Source organism: Pinus tabuliformis, chromosome 6 (genome assembly GCF_031772625.1).
Source record: "Pinus tabuliformis cultivar Carrire ecotype Pingquan chromosome 6, CPIR1, whole genome shotgun sequence".
Classification (NCBI taxonomy): domain Eukaryota; kingdom Viridiplantae; phylum Streptophyta; class Pinopsida; order Pinales; family Pinaceae; genus Pinus; species Pinus tabuliformis.
This window is the reverse complement of record NC_142292.1, coordinates 1,724,193,279-1,724,212,323: the sequence shown is the minus strand read 5'-3', so window position 1 is coordinate 1,724,212,323 and position 19,045 is coordinate 1,724,193,279.

Sequence of the window (19,045 nt, the reverse complement as noted above, 5' to 3'; positions counted from 1 at the left end):
AGCCAGAACCAAGAGCTAAGAGTCAGAGCCAAAGTTAGAGCCAAGAGCCAGAACCAAGAGCCAAAGAGCTAGAGTCAGAGCCAAGAGCCAGAACCAAGAGCCAAGAGCCAGAGCCAAGAGCTAGAGCCAAAGTCAGAGCCAAGAGCGAAAACCAAGAGCCAAAGACTTAGAGTCAGAGCCAAGAGCCAGAGCCAAAAGCCAGAGCTTCAAGAGCCAAGGGAAAACATGATGTCTGAACCCATTGTTTCTATGTAAAACAGTAGGAGTTGATCCAAGATCTTGTAGAAAGGACCTTGCCATAATCCTAGAGAGCCTAGTTGAGTTGACTAGAGCTCACAAAGATGTAGCCCAAGAGTTGTGGGTGAACTCCTAATTAAACTGATGTTTTATGTGTTTGTTTTTACTGCTGCATTATTCATTGTTATATGCATTTATTTATATGTTTAAGAACATTTACATATCAACTAAAATGACAGATTTTTAAAGCATATAAGCAGTTTAAAACAAGCATAAGCATCCACTATATTGTCAAGCATAATCTCAATTCTGCATTGGTTAATCATTAAGACCTAGGAATATTCAAGCTTTGGAAGTGGGAGAGGTTCTTGTAAGTTAGACAAGAAGCCTAAGAGGCCCATTTTCAGATCAGGTGGTATCAGAGCTTAAGATTGATTAACCCCACCTTGAAAGAAGGTTTATCAGAATTCTTAATTGACAAAGCAAAGATTGATTATCTAAAAGGTGTTTAAACAATCAGAGGTTGATTATATGCTTGTTGCATACTGACTATTGTTTGATTTTGCAAAGGTGAAGAGAAAACTCAGTCTAGCAAGGACAAGAAGAAAGAAGAAGTCATTGGCATAATGACAACTTCTACAAGTGGGTCCTCAAATTCTACTTTCTTCACAAGATTATTTGATGAAGACATGAAGCAAGAAATGTCCACCATGATGGATATGGTGAGAGAAATGTATGAGGATGGAAGGAAGAGCAGCATGCTCAGAGAGTAGTTGAATTCCATGAAGGAAGAGAAGCAGTTGCTTTCGGACAAATTGCAAGAAATGGAGAGGCAACTTCATATTGAAAATATGAACTTGAAAAGGATGCATGAGATGGAAACACAACTCTTTTTTGCCCAAGAAGCCTTAGTCAAGTACCAGCTTGAAAAAGAGGTAAGCCATTCCAGTTTGTCTTCAAATTCCTCTGAGAATGCTTGTATTAGTTCTTTTGAAAAACATACTAAAGGCATAGGTTCCAAGCTAATGTCCAAGATAGGCTATGAAGGAAAATGCTTTGGTAAGCATGGATAAGGTATTGTTGAACCAATAATGGTTGAGGAAAGGCCTAAGTATTTGGGTCTTGGCTATGGACAGTCTTATGGAGAGAATTCCAAAGCTGCCATGAATGCCATTAAAACTGTCCTAAGAAGGAGTTTCATCTCATGTCCTCTACCTCAGAAGTGTGAAGGTTGTATTCAAGAGGAATGCAATATCTTGAAACATCAATTGCAGGATGTAGGTGTTCAGAAGCACACAATTGATCCAGAGAGTTGGGGAGACTCCAACAGCCTTGAAGAGAATGATGGTGTTCCAAAGGGAGCCACTTCTTCATTTGCTTCACCTCCGCACAAAAGCAATAAAGATGAAAGAGAAAGGTCTAAATCTGGTTCCAAACATTTTCCTTTTGATTGTGCAAAGCATGATAAATTTCCACATATGTATGGGAAAAGAGTTGCATGTTCCTTTTGTGGTTTGGATAACAATGATGTTTCTAGATGTTGGAAGAGAATGGCCACATACAAGAAGCAGAAGAAGGAAAACAAGCAAGAAGCCAAAGGTCCATTGGACAAGGCAAATCATTCTATCAAGAGGATGCACATGTGTCGCACTTACTGCCATAAGCAAGGACATCTTCCTGAAAAGTGTTGGACTCTGAATCTAGCAATGCTTCCACAAAATCTGAATAAAGTTGAAAGAGAAAATGTCAGAAATGGAAGTGGAGATTCCGTGAATGATGTGTCTCAGAATGATTCACATGATGATGTTGATGTGCAAACAAAGGTAGTACCTTTGAAAGGGATTGGTAAGGAATGGTTACAGTTCTTATCTGATTGAGATTGCATGCCTATTGATGCATCTACATTATATTTCATTTCAGCTTCGAAAGTATAGTGTGCTTAAGTGAAAGTTGAAGGATGAAATGCATACATGAGCTTGAGATGCATGAGCACAAGGATGTTGATGATTTCCTTGTTTTTGAACATGTATGTATAATTAACTTGTAGGGTTGATTGCTTTGACATGCATGTGATGCCACGTTGACTTGGGAGAAGCTAACTTCATCTCCAAATGGAGATAATGATGAAAGTTTCATCTTTTGGAAAAAGATTCCTAATGGTCCTTTTCTACATGCTTGACTTGAAGGGTCATTTTTTTTAAAGGCGTGTTTTATGGGCTTGTTATCTAGTCCATCATTTGTATGCAAATACAAGACATGGAGGTTTCCACAAGATGTGAAATCTGTTTCTTTTGTTGAAGCAGGAGTTTAGTCTATCCAGTTGTTGTTTTTATTCCTGTTGTTGTTAATAGTTGTGTTGGCAGCTTGTCAAACAGGTACAAATGAAAGTTTTGTGGAGCAGGTGTACTTCACACTTGTTTGATCCACCTTGATCAATGATCAAGGAAAAGAAGATCAAAATACCTTCTATGACCATTTCAGCAGAAGTTCTGCAGGAAGGCAAGGAGGAAGACAGTTCTTCCTAAGAAGACCAGTCCATCCAAGAAAGGAAGTGGTCAAAAACTTTGGTTCAGAGGCACTATGCAAGGCAAGTGTAGGGAGGCTGAAAGAAGAGGGTGAGTCACTCTCATTTACTATTCAGATTAGTATATCAGTCCTTTGGAGACCAAAAGTTATCTTAGTGGGAAGGCGTGATCCAAAAATGAATCCTGAATGAACCTCTAAGTCTAAAAGACTTCATATAAGGGGTAAAAGGTGCCAAATGGCACAAATCCTTTGTAAATTAGAGGAAAATGAAAGTCACAGGATGCTCTCAGAAATAGTCTCATTGTAGAGATCTCCTCATTCTGAATCCCACGCAACTTGAACGGGTGAAAATGGACTTCAGATGAAGGAGTTATCATAAACAGAAGTTCCCCTTTTGTTCTTTGGGAAAGAGGCTAAAAACATGAGCAAACAGCAAAAACTGAGCCTATCGAAGGTTAAAGAGGTAGTGAACACGAACTGTCAGATCTAGTTGATCAATGGTCCAAATCCGATCGGCAATTGCAATCGACGGTGACAGTCAGCAGGCAGTTGGAAGCATAACATGCGATGGGACATCGTCAATGTGATACCGCGATCGTGATATTGGCGGATTGCAATCAGCGATACCACAAGGCAAAGGTGGGACCCCGGGTGATGCGATGGTGCGATCACCAAATCAGTGGATCACAATCAGAGCCTTACAGAGGAGCAGCCATATGTTATATATATATATATATATATATATATGCGTGATGCGATAAACCAAACCCGAAAGTGTTCGTGAACAGAAATATATATTGTTTCAAGTTCGAAGGGAGCCATTTCTATGTTATTTTCATAGTTTAAGGTATCTTTAAAATATGAAAGAAAACCTTGGAACAGGCCATTGCGACTTGCAATAGTGACTTGTGAGAAAACCCGATGGCAGTTTAGGGCACATTTATGAAAAAATTGAAGTCTGGGAATAGTGTTCACTGCCGATTTTTTTCCGCGTTTTATAGCGTTCTCTATGTAAACAGAGAACAACTATTTTTGAAGGATTTCAAGTGTCGATGGGTCTATTCCATTACGAAACAGGTGGCTGCCTACCCTAAGCCAAAAGTTGCAGAGCCTAAAAGGGAAAATGAATAGGCAGTGTCGATTTGGCTTAAAAAGCCATAGAACAACAAAATGAGGAGACTGTTGGTTGATGTTGTTGGTTGCTAAGGGTGTTGTTGGGTTTTTTGTTGCTAAAAGTGAAGCCAAGGCAAGAATCCAAGGTGAAAGATGTATTGCAGAAGCCAAAGGAGGCAGCGCAGAAGCAAAAGGCAGCCAAGGGAGTCACTTGGAGTTCAAGTGAAAAGCCCAAAGAGAGCCGTAACTTGATAAAAGGCAGATAGAGCTAGAGTCAGAGCCAAGAGCTAGAACCAAGAGCCAAAGAGCTAGAGTCAGAGCCAAGAGCCAGAACCAAGAGCCAAGAGCCAGAGCCAGGGTCATAGCCAAGAGCCGGAACAAAGAGCCAAAGAGCTAGAGTTAGAGCCAAGAGCCAGAACCAACAGCCAAGAGTCAGAGCCAAGAGCTAGAGCCAGAGTCAGAGCCAAGAGCTAGAACCAAGAGCTAAAAGGGGAAAGTCAGATCCAGGAGCCAGAACTAAGAGCCAAGAGCCAGAGCCAAGAGCCAAAGCTAAGAGACAAAGCTTCAAGAGCCAAGGGAAAACATGGTGTCTGAACCCACTGTTTATGTGTAAAACAACAGGAGTTGAGACAAGAGCTTGTAAAAAGGACCTTTCCATAATCCTAGAGAGCCTAGTTGAGTTGACTAGAGCTCACGGAGATGTAGCCCAAGAGTTGTGGGTGAACTCCTAATTAAACTGTTGTCTTATGTGTTTGTTTTTATTGCTGCATTATTCACTGTTATATGCATTTATATATATGTTTAAGCACATTTACATATCAGCTAAAATAGCAGATTTTTAAAGCATATAATCAGTTTAAAACAAGCATAAGCATCCACTATATTGTCAAGCATATTCTCAATTCCGCATTGGTCAATCATTAAGACCTGGGAATATTCAAGCTTTGGAAGTGGGAGAGGTTCTTGTAAGTTATACAAGAAGCCTAAGAGCCCCATTTTTAGATCATCAACTAAAATTGAACCACATAAACCCCACACTAAAATAGCTTAGCCAGCTTATAGCACAAACCCTAGATGAGAAACCTAAGACAAAACAAAGAGGAGAGCTCCGGTAAAAATCAAGCCAGATAATTCAATCTCAGATGATTATTTTCAATAATTGATGATTTGAAACAATGTATTCAATAGAAAAAAGAACAAATTAAACAAATTTGCACCCACCATCTATACCATTACAGTACAAAAATATCAAAGAAAAAATTGAAACAAAGCTCCATACCTTTACAAGCTATTCATGGACTCTACGTCTACAAAGTTGAATGAGCATCATATGGGAGTGTTGAAGAATGATAAGGGTGGGATGCAGTGGTCCATAAATGGAATTTAAGGACTGAAAGATTTCAATGTGTTGTAAGGTCGAGCACTAGAATCCAAAGATGACTGATGCCATGGGCATCCAAAGATGCCTCTACTTACCCCATATTGGTAGATGAAGAAACAATTAAGGTGGAACAAATTGTGGTGCCAAAATTTTGTCAAAAGACTTTGATATGCAAAGAATTTACCATCATTGTGGTGCCAAAATTTTGGCGAAAGAATTTGATTTGCTTTAAATGCATAGAACTTACCATAACATGGGGTGACTTTAATTTGCTTTAAACGCAAAGAATTTACCATAACATGGGCCAAGCGGTATGTAATTCATGGTCTTATGCAATTATATTTATGTGTGTCAAAGAGTATAACCTTTTTAAAGTTTTAATTGTTTATGTGGCCACTATTTCTCATATATTGAGATAAATTAAAAGACTCAAAATTAAAATGATGTGAAGGTTTTTCTTGTTTCAATATAGATACAAAAAAGTATGATAATATGTCATTTCATAAAGGTTTGACAGCTATTATTTTTTTGAACTAATCTTATACCTATCATAATGAGGCCAATTTATTATGAGAGGTTTTGATCAATGGAGGAATTATATTGGGGCCTTTATCTTTACTGATATTTGCACAACATTACAACATTTTGAACACAAGGAATAACTCTCGAGACATTTACCAATGGAAATGAAAAGGAACTTATATAGGAATATGAGCACCATCACTATTCTGTGCATAATAAGAATTAGTATGAGGGAAGTAGAAAAGGACCTTTACTCCTAAAATGAAGCCTCCCATGATCAAGGACCATGAAATTGGCATTGATCAACCACATAGTTCCTCTCTAAATAATCTTAAGGATATATGGGATATCAATTCCATTAGGAACTTTTTCACACCATATATAGGAGTCAAGGAACGTACCATGGGTAAGAGGGGTAAACAAGGGCATTAGGCCTTACAATAAGGCTTTTAGTCTCAAGGGCTATGAGATAGACATAAAAACCACATAGATCTTCTTTAATGAATCTTTGGACTTAAGTCAAGATATGGGCACCATAAGAGGTATTTCTCACAACATATGGGAGTTAGTGTCTATGTTATGGTTAGGATAGTAAAACAAGGGCCATAATTCCTAAATTAATCTTTCTCTTGCTCAATTGCCATGAACAAGAACTCTAGCTAGGAATATGGGCATTTAGTATGTTTTTCATAATAAGAAAGGGTCTCATGGCCTGGAGTTAAGTCCTAAATAATTAGTATCCATTAAAAATTCTTCAAACCACACATTAATTATATTCTCTAAAGGATATTCTTTGGCTTCATGGGGGGATGTGTCTACCTTCCAAAGTTCTTTCACACCATGATTGGTTCTTGGAGCCTCATCGTGAAACTTAATGAAATTAGGAGGCTTTCAGATCACATATGATGCTTACAAGTGTAGGCTTGGTCAGAATAGGAACATAAGGGGCTTAGGTCTTATTTGAATCGTTAATGATTAAGCTTTGTGAAGTAACTCTCAAAGAACCACACATGATCTCTATAGAAGATCTTAGGCCTCTATGGGGGATGTTTAGTGCCATTAGTATGTTTTACATAGTACGAATGGGTCAATATGTAGTGCCAAGATGTGCCAAGTTCGAAGGTGTGCCAATGTGTGCTAGGGAGTGTTAGGGAATGTGACAGAAACATAAGGGAGAACTAGTTCAAAATGCATGGGAATGAATAATTAAGAGTGTGTGAGAGGGAGTGTCAGTGAATTCCAAGTGCGCTAAGGAGGGAGTGACAACTTTTTATGCTAGGCAGTGCCAAGGCATGCAAGAGTACCAAGGAATGCTAGAATTCTAGGCTGACATGCCAAGATGTGTCAAGTGATAGGGTGTGCCAATGCATGCTGGGGAGTTTTAGGGAGTGTCAAGGAAACACAGGGAAGCACTAGGTCAAAATTCAAGGAAATGAATAAATAAGTCCGTGATAGGGAGTGTCAATGAGTTCTAGGTGTGTCAAGGAGGGAGTGACAAGGTTATATGCTAGGTAGTGCCAAGGTATGCTAAACTACCAAGGCACATCAAGAAGTGCCAACGTGCATTAGGGAGTGTCCAAGCATGCCAAGGAATGTAGGGGATTCTAACACATGCCACATAGTGCTAAGGGATTCTAAGACATGTCAAATGTTATGGCATGTCAAGATGTAAATTGTCTTGCTTAATTTTTTATGGCCATTGTTGGATGTGATGAACCTTGTCTTCGTAACTTGTTAAGTGGGATGAGTTTAGATTGGACATGAGTAGTCTAAGATGAGTTACATGTAGCTCTTAGGTGAACAAAACATATGTTTAATTTCTAGGACAAATGAGAATTTGGGTTTGGTCTTAGAATATTTGATGCAAACACACTCAAGTGCCACAACACATCTACTTTGGACAATGAAATCTACACACATTAGGGAATCAACTAGTGCACACAACAATTTTTAAATTTTTCAAGCCCTTCTTCGTTATATTACAAACTATAATAGAAAATGTTGGAGTTCCCGTACTAGGGATCATGGCCCTTTACAATTTGATTGATGCAAGGAATACAATTAGGGATTGGTGTTATTCCTTTGAAAACCAATCTACCTTGAAGAAGACAACACTTTACCTACTTTTTTATGGTGGCCACACACAACCCTTTCATTCCATGTGTCTAGAACACATATGGCAGGTCCTCTTGCCTCCCATTATGCAACTCCACAATCTCCCTCTATGAATGAACTGAACTCTTTTAGGTTACTAAACTTGACTCAACAAAATTTTCCCTATAGCTATCTCCTTTTTCCTTTAAGATCTACAACACTTAGGGTCTTCAATGAATTGTTCACAACTCCATTTTTCAACAACTCTTTGGTCTGCCCATTTTTTCCATATTGTTGCTCCAAGATGACAAGTCTAGGGCTATGTAGGTCACCCTTCTTCTCATTGACCCAATCCTCTACAATAAAATGAACTAGGGCTACTTAGATAGCCCACTTGATTGTTACTTTAGTCATTAAAAGTTTGCATGTCCTTAGGTCCAATACGCCTACCCTTTTATTAATCTTGTTGTCCTCATAAATACAAGACTTAGGGCTCTTCTTTCACTGTCACCTAACAACCCTCCAACTGTACTAGGACTGCCATCAATTTTCCCAACCACAGTCGATTATTTTACTAATCTAAGGCCCACAACACTACCCTCATCCAGGGCTCTTCAAATCTGCCACCTAATAGTGATTTGAGTCCTCTCAAAATCACTATTCTTGTGTACCAATTTCTTTATTGTCAAATATATGAACAAATCTGAACTACTCCTCTTATCATCCTTCTAACAATCTATAAAGGACTGAACTAGGGTCACAAATAATCCACTAACAGTCCATTGACTAATTATTTATAGGCTACTTCAGATATTTGTCTAAAACTCTATGGAAAATCTACCAAAATCAACTCCTCTTCATGTCAATCCATTCCTCATATCGCACACTTCTTAGTTTCAATCTTCTACTCAGGTTCCACCCTCCTTTAGAGCTTCTATACACACATACTTCTACAAACCATCTTCCATATTTGTTGTCTATATTGTAGAGATAATCATCGCCCTAAGAGTCATGACCCCTCTTCCTCTATGCAGATTTGTCACAGTCTTAAGGGCATACCTTATGGACTGAAGATGCTAGGAAAATGCCTTAACTAGTTCATTATACTTATATTCTAATTTATTTAATTATACTTATATTCTAATTTCTTTATAACATATCCTATCCACCCATAGAAAAAAAATAAATAAATAAATATTTCCTCCATAAGAGAATTGACCTAGATCATATGGATCCATAGATTATGGGCATTGCTTTGACTAGATCTTGACCTGAACTTCAAATCTTTGTGACCCTCAAACTGTGATTACCTTAGTCAATATTACACCTACAAATACTTTTGTTCTGGCCCTAAATTCTAATATAGTCCCTCCTCCATTTGTGTTTGTCTTTCTCACATACCTTGCAACCTACTAAGCACCATAAGACAGGGTCTCAACCCTCTCTCTTATTTCTGAGTTTTATACGACATTCGCACAAAAAAACCATTGAAATCACATGCCCATCATGAGCCGCTTTTGTTGAGCTTGATCTACCACAAGAGAACCCACATTATGCCATCCTAATTCTTAGCTTGAACCCATTAAGGTATGTGACATTCTTGTGAACCCTCACATGATGATCTTTCTCTTGGTGGATGATGTTGACCTCCCTTTAGCAACCCTTACACAACCCTCTAACTCAACCTACTTTAGGACTACGTTTCTCTTGTTCTCCTTGATCAAATGAGCTCCTTCGCACTTGATTTCCTTTCCTTCATACTAATTCCTACTTAAATAAATTTTCCTAGCAATGCCTCTTAGGAACCCTCTAGAACTTAGGAGTTGTATCCACTTAGACCTTAGGAAATATTAATTTTCCTTTTTAATTTTCTTTTATATTTTAAACCCCATCTTAGGTCCAAAAACCCTTCACTTGGGTTATTTTCCCACAAAGCCTCTTGTGACCAAACTCACACAAATCCATCTCAGTAGGCTTGTGGAGTACCTCCCAAACTACACAATACAAAAAATAGTCTAGTTGTAGTAATTGTAACTTTTCAAGCTTTTGTATTCAAGTGAGGACTTGGTTGGGTTCCCAAGTTTCAAATTAAGTAAGGATAGTTTTGAGTGCATGATAGCTAGGGAGGGTAAAGGAATGACAAGGAATGAAAAGGCATGCTAACACATGCCAAACAATATCAATATATGCTAAGGAGTGTTAGGGATTGTTGAGGCATCACAAGGAAGAACTAGGTCAAAATGCATGGAAATGAAAAAATAAGAGTGTGCGTCAGGGAGTGTCAATGAATTCAAGTGTGCCAAGGATGAAGTTTGTTAGGAGAAGTTCATAATAGGATTTTCAAGTGGCAAGCCTATAGTTGCAATAAGGGGCTCGACATAGCAGTTTTAGACAAAGGGAGACTTTGTGCTAGGCACAACACTATTTTTCCTTTAGATATTATTTTTATCTGACATGTGGCACATTTTGGCGAAATTCTCATGTTTTAAACTATTTTAAACAATTTAAGTTTTGGGGCACTCGGCTTGTGATGAATTATATCATGTGTGTTTTGTGCATATTGTGGTTCTTGAAAACTCTTAGTTAATGCTCTGTTGTTTAAATGAACTGGACATACATGTGAAATATTGTTTATGTAAGATATGTTACTTAGTTGTTTTATGGCCATGGCTAGATGTGATCCCTATCTTCGTACGTTCTTAAGTGGGACAATTTGAGCTTGGACATGTGTGGCCTAAGATTACTTATAGGTTGTTCTTAGGTGAACAAAGCACAATCTACTTGTATTAGGTGCAAATGGTCAAGTTATTATGACTGAAGCAGGCCAATGCCACATGAACTGCAGTAGCTAAGGACTTGATCGGGTTCCCAAGTCGTGAAAAAATGTCAGGCTAGTTGTGAGGGTGTGAGTGCCAAGGCGTGATAGGGAATGCTAACATGTGCAAGATAATGCAAAGGAATGTCAAATATGCTAAGATGTGCAAAGCTATCACAATATGTGCGAGGGACTATTAAGGAAATAAAATGAGAAACAAGTTAAAATATAAGGAAATGAAAACATAAGAGGGTTAATAAGTCATTAATTTACCTTTTCCAAGAGGGTCATGCTAGGCACACCGACACTAGGTTCCAATTAGTGCCAAGTGTTAGTGCATTCTAAGTGCCAAATATACCTCTGTTAATTCTCAAATACTTTCCAATAGTTGATCTCAAATAACTTTAGTATTAAACCATGCAAAATCATACCAAGGCATCTCAACAAATGCTAGACATGCTAAGAATTTCCTATAACTAACATGTGTCAAGTGCCAACGTGTGCTAGGGAGTGATACACATATTTCTATGAAGTGGCAAGGCATGTCGAAGAGTGATAAGGTGTGCAAGAGACTACTAATGCATGTTAAGGAGTTTTAAGGAGTACTAGGGAAACATAAGGGAGCACTAGGTCAAAATGCATGGAAGTGAATGAATATGAGGGTGTGTTAGGGTGTGTCAACGAGTGCTAGTTGGCATCCCAAGGAGGGAGTGACAAGGTATTCTAAGCACTAGTAAGGCATGCTAGGGAACATCAGAGCATGTTAACAAGTGCTAGAGTGTGCTAGCGAGTTCTAATGTTTATTAACATCTGCTAAATAGTGTCAAGGCATGCCAAGATATGACATATGCTAAGGCATTCTAGGTTGTGCAAGGTGTTAAGGTATGCCAATATGTGTCAAGGATTGTTAAGGAAACATAAGGAAGAACCAAGCTAAAATACAAGGAAATGAACACATAAGAGGGTTAATAAGTCAGGACTTTATCTTTTTCAAAAGGGTCATGCTAGGAACACTAATAATAGGTTCCAATACATGCCAAGTGCCAATGTGTGCCAAGTGCTAATGTATGTTAATGCATGCCAAAGTGTTCTAAGGAATTATTAGGACTATAGTTCATGCCAACACATGTTAGGAGAGTGCTATGTTATGCTAGGGCCTGCCAACATGTGCTTGGGTGTCCTAGTCATGGCAAGATTTTCTAGGTACAAAGATGTTCCAAGACATGCGAGGTGCCAAGGAATGTTAGTGTGGGCCAAAACATGTTAAGGTGTGCCAAGAGTGTTGAGGAGTGCTAGGTCTCTCTCATTAATAAAATTGATAGAGCTTCATTATGTATTAAATAATATAGTTCCTACACACACTAGTCCAACTTTATCTAAGGGGAATTTGTTAGATAATAAACCTAAAAGAGATTAATCATGTGCTGACTCATAGGAAAATTATATTCTCATTACTTGATCACACACTAATTACTTCTTAAGAAATTGAGTGACTCTAACCAATATGGCCTTGGACACATAATGAAAAAGACTCCACGACAATGGTCTTAAATCATTTATTTTCACAAAAAATATAATAGCATGCACATTGCATCATCAAAAAATCATTGGAATGATCAACGCCGACGAAGATTTTCTTACTGTCACCAAAAGTAACCAAAAAGAGAATTGGTGAGGGTCAATAAAAGATCGTCACTAGAAGTGCTACCAAAAACATAATTAGTGACAAACCTTTAAGAAACCTCACCAAAACTGCCACTAAAAATGGCTTTGGTGACAAATATTAAAGGACCATCACTAAACACACTTACAACAACATTTTTTTAAGGACCATCACCATATGCGACATCGGTGATGAACCTTAAAGGTCCATCACGGGCATGACCCTCACCAATGACCTTTCTTGTTGTAGTGTTTGGTTTCGTAAGAGGACTAATAGATTCTTTGGTTTTGGTCTCAGTTGCAGACGAAGTTGATGGCTTGTCGTATTGACGCAACCAAGTTTTCAAGTTGATATCGGAGGTATTGACCTCATCAGAAATCATCATGAGGATATGGTAGTCACTAGGACCAGAACGTTGTGGAGGGTGGGTTGCTTGACCTTGCTGAGGTTGAGCAACAACAAATCCTTGCTTGGGGAAAGGATTTATGAGCATGACGAGTTGAGATGGCATAGGATTCTAGGGTGATTGTTGCATGGGTAGTTGACCTCTAGAAGCTACTTGGACTTCTCACATTTGGCGCATCTGGGGTAAGAGGGGACACTCATGAGTATAATGGCCATGTACACCACAACATGCACAAGGCTTGTTCGTATGAATAACCTTGTTCTGATTCAACTGGTTTCCCTATTGCTCGTTGTTGGTGTTAGGCTGATTTTCCTAGGGTACATTAGGTTGATTACCTTGGTTATCCTGGTTACCATTATTACCCTTCGCCTTTTTTTCTTCAAATTTTGGGGATTTGTCGCACTCTATTGTGCATACACTTGACCTTGAGGGGGTGGTAGCTACTTAGGGTGACACCAGCCGGATCTGACATCTACTGATGTGGTTGGGTGAATGCATATTAGGTGCTTTGTCCTGAATACACGTTTTTGGAATGAGGGGTATGAGTGTTGGAGGAACTAGTGCGCCCCTCCGGATAGCCATAACTCTGTTGAGTATATGGTGAAGGATGTGAAATGGCTCCAACAATATCGTTGATGGTGTGGGATGCCCTTGGTGCATTGGAACCACCAGGATGAGGGAGGTATAGTATAATAGTATAGACATAACTGGATTGATCATAAATCAAGTCATATCTTATAGCAGTCTAGAGAGCTTCTTCCTCTGTATGAGGAAAGTGAGATGCAACATCATTGGCAATAGGCGCTAAAATAGTCCTAAGAAATTCATTGAGGTAGACTGTTGGAAATACTGAGGGGGGGGTTGAATAAATATTCGTTTCAATTAGTATTATTATTAATATTTCATAGCACTAGTTAATCTTCAATTATTATCAGTGTTTGTACAATGATAGTAGTAAACAAAAGGAACACAAATGCACACAATTTTTAAGGTGGAAACCCCCTTTCGGAAAAAAACCACCTGAATTTTTTTCTAATAATTCTTTAATCTTCAAATCTAATTGAAAAGAAAGCTCCAAATCCCTAGAATATAGAAAGCATTATTCTCCAGCTCCCATTGGATGGGTGCTCCAATGCCTGAGATTCTTCAGTAGTTAACTGAACACATGCCCCAACACCCAATGAGATAAAATTCACCCTAGAACCACCCTACCACCCTAGCACCACCCTACCACATTGCCTCTTCAACTCTTAGAAGATAGACACTTGTACAACTTTTACAATGAATCTATACATGATACTTTTACAATGATTGTATGCATTAATGCCCACTTGAAGACTTCATGTGGTGAACTTCTTGTTGTTTTTCTGCACCTTGATTGTTTCCCTTATCATGCTACCATTTCTCACTCTTTAGAAAATTAGATTATGCAATGATTCTTCTCTTGATAAATATATAATACCTGAAAAAAGTCTTCAAGGAAATACCCATGACATGGTAATAACAAAACTTACCTCATCCTGTAGAGCATATGTCAGTGCTTAAAAAACAAAAAATTAGAATACAAAGAGCCTAATGCAATTAAGAGATGAACATGAATATATATAATATAATTACCTGGAGCTTACCTTTGTTGCATCATTTTGCAGCATCTTGCTCATTGCTTCCCTAGAAAGTCTGGTCCTTTGCAACCCTTGACAGCACTTGATCTAGTGTTTTTCTCTTTCCTTATAGGAGCATGATATTGAATCTGATGTATCTCTGTGATTTCAAATCCCCAATATGTGATATTTGGTCCTACTGTAGCCCTCTGAGTCTTCTTTCCAATGCCATGGGTCTGACCTGATTTGGATTCTTCAAGACAAAGTTATGCCCAATATCTCACAATGACCTAATTATGGACTAGTTAAGTGGAGCGAACTTTGTTAGAAAATTATATATTACGGAGCAATGGAACACATAAAATATTGCAGAAATATAAACACAGAAAATGCACAAAACAAGAGAGACACATATATACGTGGTTCACCCAGCTTGGGCTGCGTCCACCCCGAACAGCCAGTCCTTCCTTTTTATTATCCACCAAAATGAAGAGACACAACCTACAGCAAATCCGCTGTAATATCCTCTGTTTTCTCTCACAGTCTCACCTCTCTATTTCTCGCTCACAGAATACACATCTATCTCACAGCCTCAAATACAATACCCTCATACAAAGAGAGGGGTTGCCTTCTAGGGCAAAAAACCCTAAACTAAACATAAGTTCTACCGTTAGATCATTCGCCTAATGAACGGTCCAGATTGACTAGAAATTACTATACTTTTACAAGGCAATTTTACAGTTGTTTTAGCTTCGGGGGCGCTGCCCCCGAAACCCCCTGCCAGGGGGGGCCTCCCAAAGGTCACAGCTTCCCCCCTGGACACCGCCTGCAGCGAACATTTTACGGGCGGCGTTGCCGCCCCCATTTCGAGTTGGGTTCCTATGTGGCGATACCTTTGAATATAGAAGATAATTAGGCTCCACACCCAACAAACTTGTACGGCATGCCACGTGTCATTTTTTCCTCCTTTCACTCTAAAATTTATATAAAGAAAACTAAATTCCATGTACTATCCACCTCATTTTACAAAATTCTAATCCGCTTCTCAGAGAGAGAGTTATGATGATTTTCCCAAGGTCACTTCTTTGAGATGAAATTTGGGAGCCTGCAAAAACGCTAACTTCCACAGATCATATCTCCACCAATATAGGAACCAATATCTGAAATTAGGTCATGAAATTCGTCAGGATTTTGTCTCAAATGATTTTTAATTTCATTATCTAAGACTTTGCAGCAATAAATCTATAGTGAAAATTCCACGATCACTACTTTTGGAGGATATATGAGATTTCTTTTTATAGATTTGAGAGGGTCTTCTATAGAGAATGCTGGAGGGATTTTAAGAGCTTAAAAAACTATTAAATATTGACTATTAAATGACTAAAATCAATGATAAATTCCATGCCACAAGCCCATGGGGTTTTAGCCCAGTAATTGGGGTTACTAACTTCAATCTTGAATAACCTGCAAACCATGAGGAAGTATGAGGAGAGCTATATACCAATAGAACAATATTTTTTAGTAGAGTATTCCTATAATGGTTATGAGATAAGAAACCATTAATGATGATACCCAATGTGCCATGTAAGTTTAGGGTCATCCTTGGTGTTGCTTGGGTTGATATCAATGACAACCTCATATCATCTTGAGATCAACAATCTCCCCTTTTGGCATTGATGGCAACACAAGTACTCCCCCTACGATCATGGCACCTCTTCCTACTGCCTTCTCTCCCCCTTTGACATCAATGGCAAAGAGTAACTCCCCCTGACAGACAACCATCTTGTAGACCTATACACACTTCCACTCCCCCTTTATTTTGTCAATAAGGAAAATCTAATGAGAAAATGGGATAATCCAAAGATTCTAGTGAAGATATTCAAATGCTTCACGAGGTAAAGGTCTAGTGAAGATATTAGTGATTTGTTCTTTTTTACCAACGTATTCAATTTTGATATTCTTTTTAGTAACTTGTTCTCTAACAAAATGATATTTGATCGGAATGTGTTTTTCTTTTTAATGCATGGCAGGATTCTTGGAGATGTTGATAGCACTAGTGTTATCACAAAATATTGGAATAGGTTCGCTGAATTGTGCTTGAAGATCTCGCAAAGTTTGTTTCATCAAAAGGACTTGAGCACAACAAGGTATTGTTGCAATGTATTCTGATTCCATTGTAGACAATGAGATTGAGGTTTTCTTTTTGCTCAACCATGATGTTAAATACACATAGGCAGCAAGAGAGATATGAAAGATAAAACATGCAGTACAATTTTTATTAACAAATGATTTACATTTATAGTACAATATATGACCGTTGGGTTCCACATCCCAAGGTCTCTTGGACTCCTTTTGTCCATTCGGCTTCCACACTAACCCATTGAGGATTAGGTGTCCAACATTCCCCCCCTTAATCCGAAGGGTTATGTATGAGTCCAAGAAGAGAGTTGTAATACAAAATGTGCAAAAATGTATGGCAGCACTAGGCTGAATGTGCTCTATGAAATGTTGGTATAAAGGGCGGTGGTTTAAGGATGAACACCAACATTGGAACGCTTAGTGCAGTTCCTGGAACTCTTCCAAAATTGGCAAGAAGCTGAAGTCTTCTATGAGAGGAAGTGCTCCTATAGTTTTGAAGAGAGAAACCTTCAACCAATAAAAGGAGGTCTCACCTCGCATAAAAGGGAGAACTTCAACCTGAAAAGGGAAGTCTCAACCTGTGATGGTTTAAGGATGACCAACAACTCTGGAATGCTTAATGCAATTCCTGGAACTCTTCCAAAACTGGCAAGAAGCCGGAGTCTTCTACTAGAGGAAGTGTTCTCAATTGTGTTCCTGGAATTCTTCCAAAACTGGCAAGAAGCTAAAGTCTTCTGCTAGAGGAAGTGTCCCAGACTGCCAAATGAAGGCATGTTCATGGGCATCTTTGTCTCTGGCTACAACTCTGAAACTGGTGTGGCAGATTGTGGCTCAGGCTCGCTTGATGTGACTTTGAAGCTTGTAGATGACCATCATTTCCCCCCCTGTCAGATACAAGGTGAGATGATGGAGGAAACTCAACTTCAAGACTGTTCAATATTCTGGAACAAGTTCTGACATGTGTTTGGAATATCTTCTTGGTTGTTGATGCCCATTGCCAAGAAGCGATCCATCCAAGATGAATCTTTGTTCTTGAAGGACGTTTGTTTCTGAAGCATCTGTGTGAAGAATGACTGGTTTTATGGCAGTGCTTACATGGATGAAGATCAAAACAGTGATCTTTCAGATGGCCAACTCGGTCACAGTGTTGGCATTTTACAATCTGTTGTTGTTGTTGCTGTTGTTACTGTGGAAGAGGGGCAGAATCTGGAATAGCTAGAGGTGAACTGTCATGAGGAGCAGGTGAACTGTCATGAATGAATCCAGCACTCTGAAACTAAATATGCTTTGAGTAGTCTGGAATATGAAAGGACAAGTCCTTGTCATAACCAAGACCAGTTTTGTGCTTGTTGTGGACAAGCTGTTCCCAAGGTCTGATGATGGGCTTGGGAAGTGTAGACTGAGTTTCTGCATCTGCATGTACAATTGCTGCTTTATTGGGTACTGGATCTGAATGAACTTGAACAATATTGACTTGTTGTTTAAGGGAGTGTGCTTCATTGTTCTGAACAGAAACAGGTTCAGAATGACTCCTTCGCTTTAATTCTTCTTGCTGTAGCTGTGTTTCAAGCTGCAAAAAATCAATTTTCTCTTGTGCATATTGTAGACATGTCTGAATTTCTGAGAGAGAGCCTTTGTTGATTTGGAATGGTTCATGATTAGAGGAATGTATCAGAGTTTTTAAGAACTCTAATATTTTAGTAATTCGAGGCATATTCTTCATTGTCAAAATTACACCCCTTTAAAAGACTGATTACAACTATGACCCAATGAGTAAAAGTAACACCCACTCACAGTACAAAGACACAGAAAAATCCTTTGTAAATGTGCAGCAAATGAATCAAGGAACAAAAACTATAATGAGTTTTAAATACAGTTCCACAACTGGGGCAGCAGCAACTGCAAACTTGCTTGGATCCTTCAAATACTCCTTCCCTTTTGAATCAGAAATGATGGCTAACAGAACACCATGTCATGGGCATTTAATATCAACGCATACCCATCACAAGTTATAAAGCTGCACTAACTATATTCCATATTACATATAATTTCATTGCATCGAATGTGTATGCACAATATTCAATAGATGCACATATACTATGATCAGTGACTCCAACGCTCAACCTCCAAAAGAGAACGCACAACAGAATTATTTTAATGCATTTTACATGGAAATCAATTAACACATCACCATAAATTGAAGTAGGATTTGAATGCACAGTGAAGGATCTCCCAACCAGACTTCTGCCCAATAGTGTTTTTGACTCCTTCAAAATATACTATTACTCATCAACGCCCATTTTCTCTTGATTGTTTCTTGTTCAGGTAGTCTTCTCGGTCGATAACTCTGGTTGATGATAACATTCAGATGACTACAAGCAACTGTAGCTTTTAAAAACCAGGGAAAATTCCCATTTTATCTCGAATAATTGAATATCATTCACTTATCTCATCCAGCCTCTCCGCAGTGGAATTCTCTTCAACAATCCGAAACTTGCTCTTTCAGATCTGATGAAACAAATTAAAATGCAACTTTCTAACCATAAAA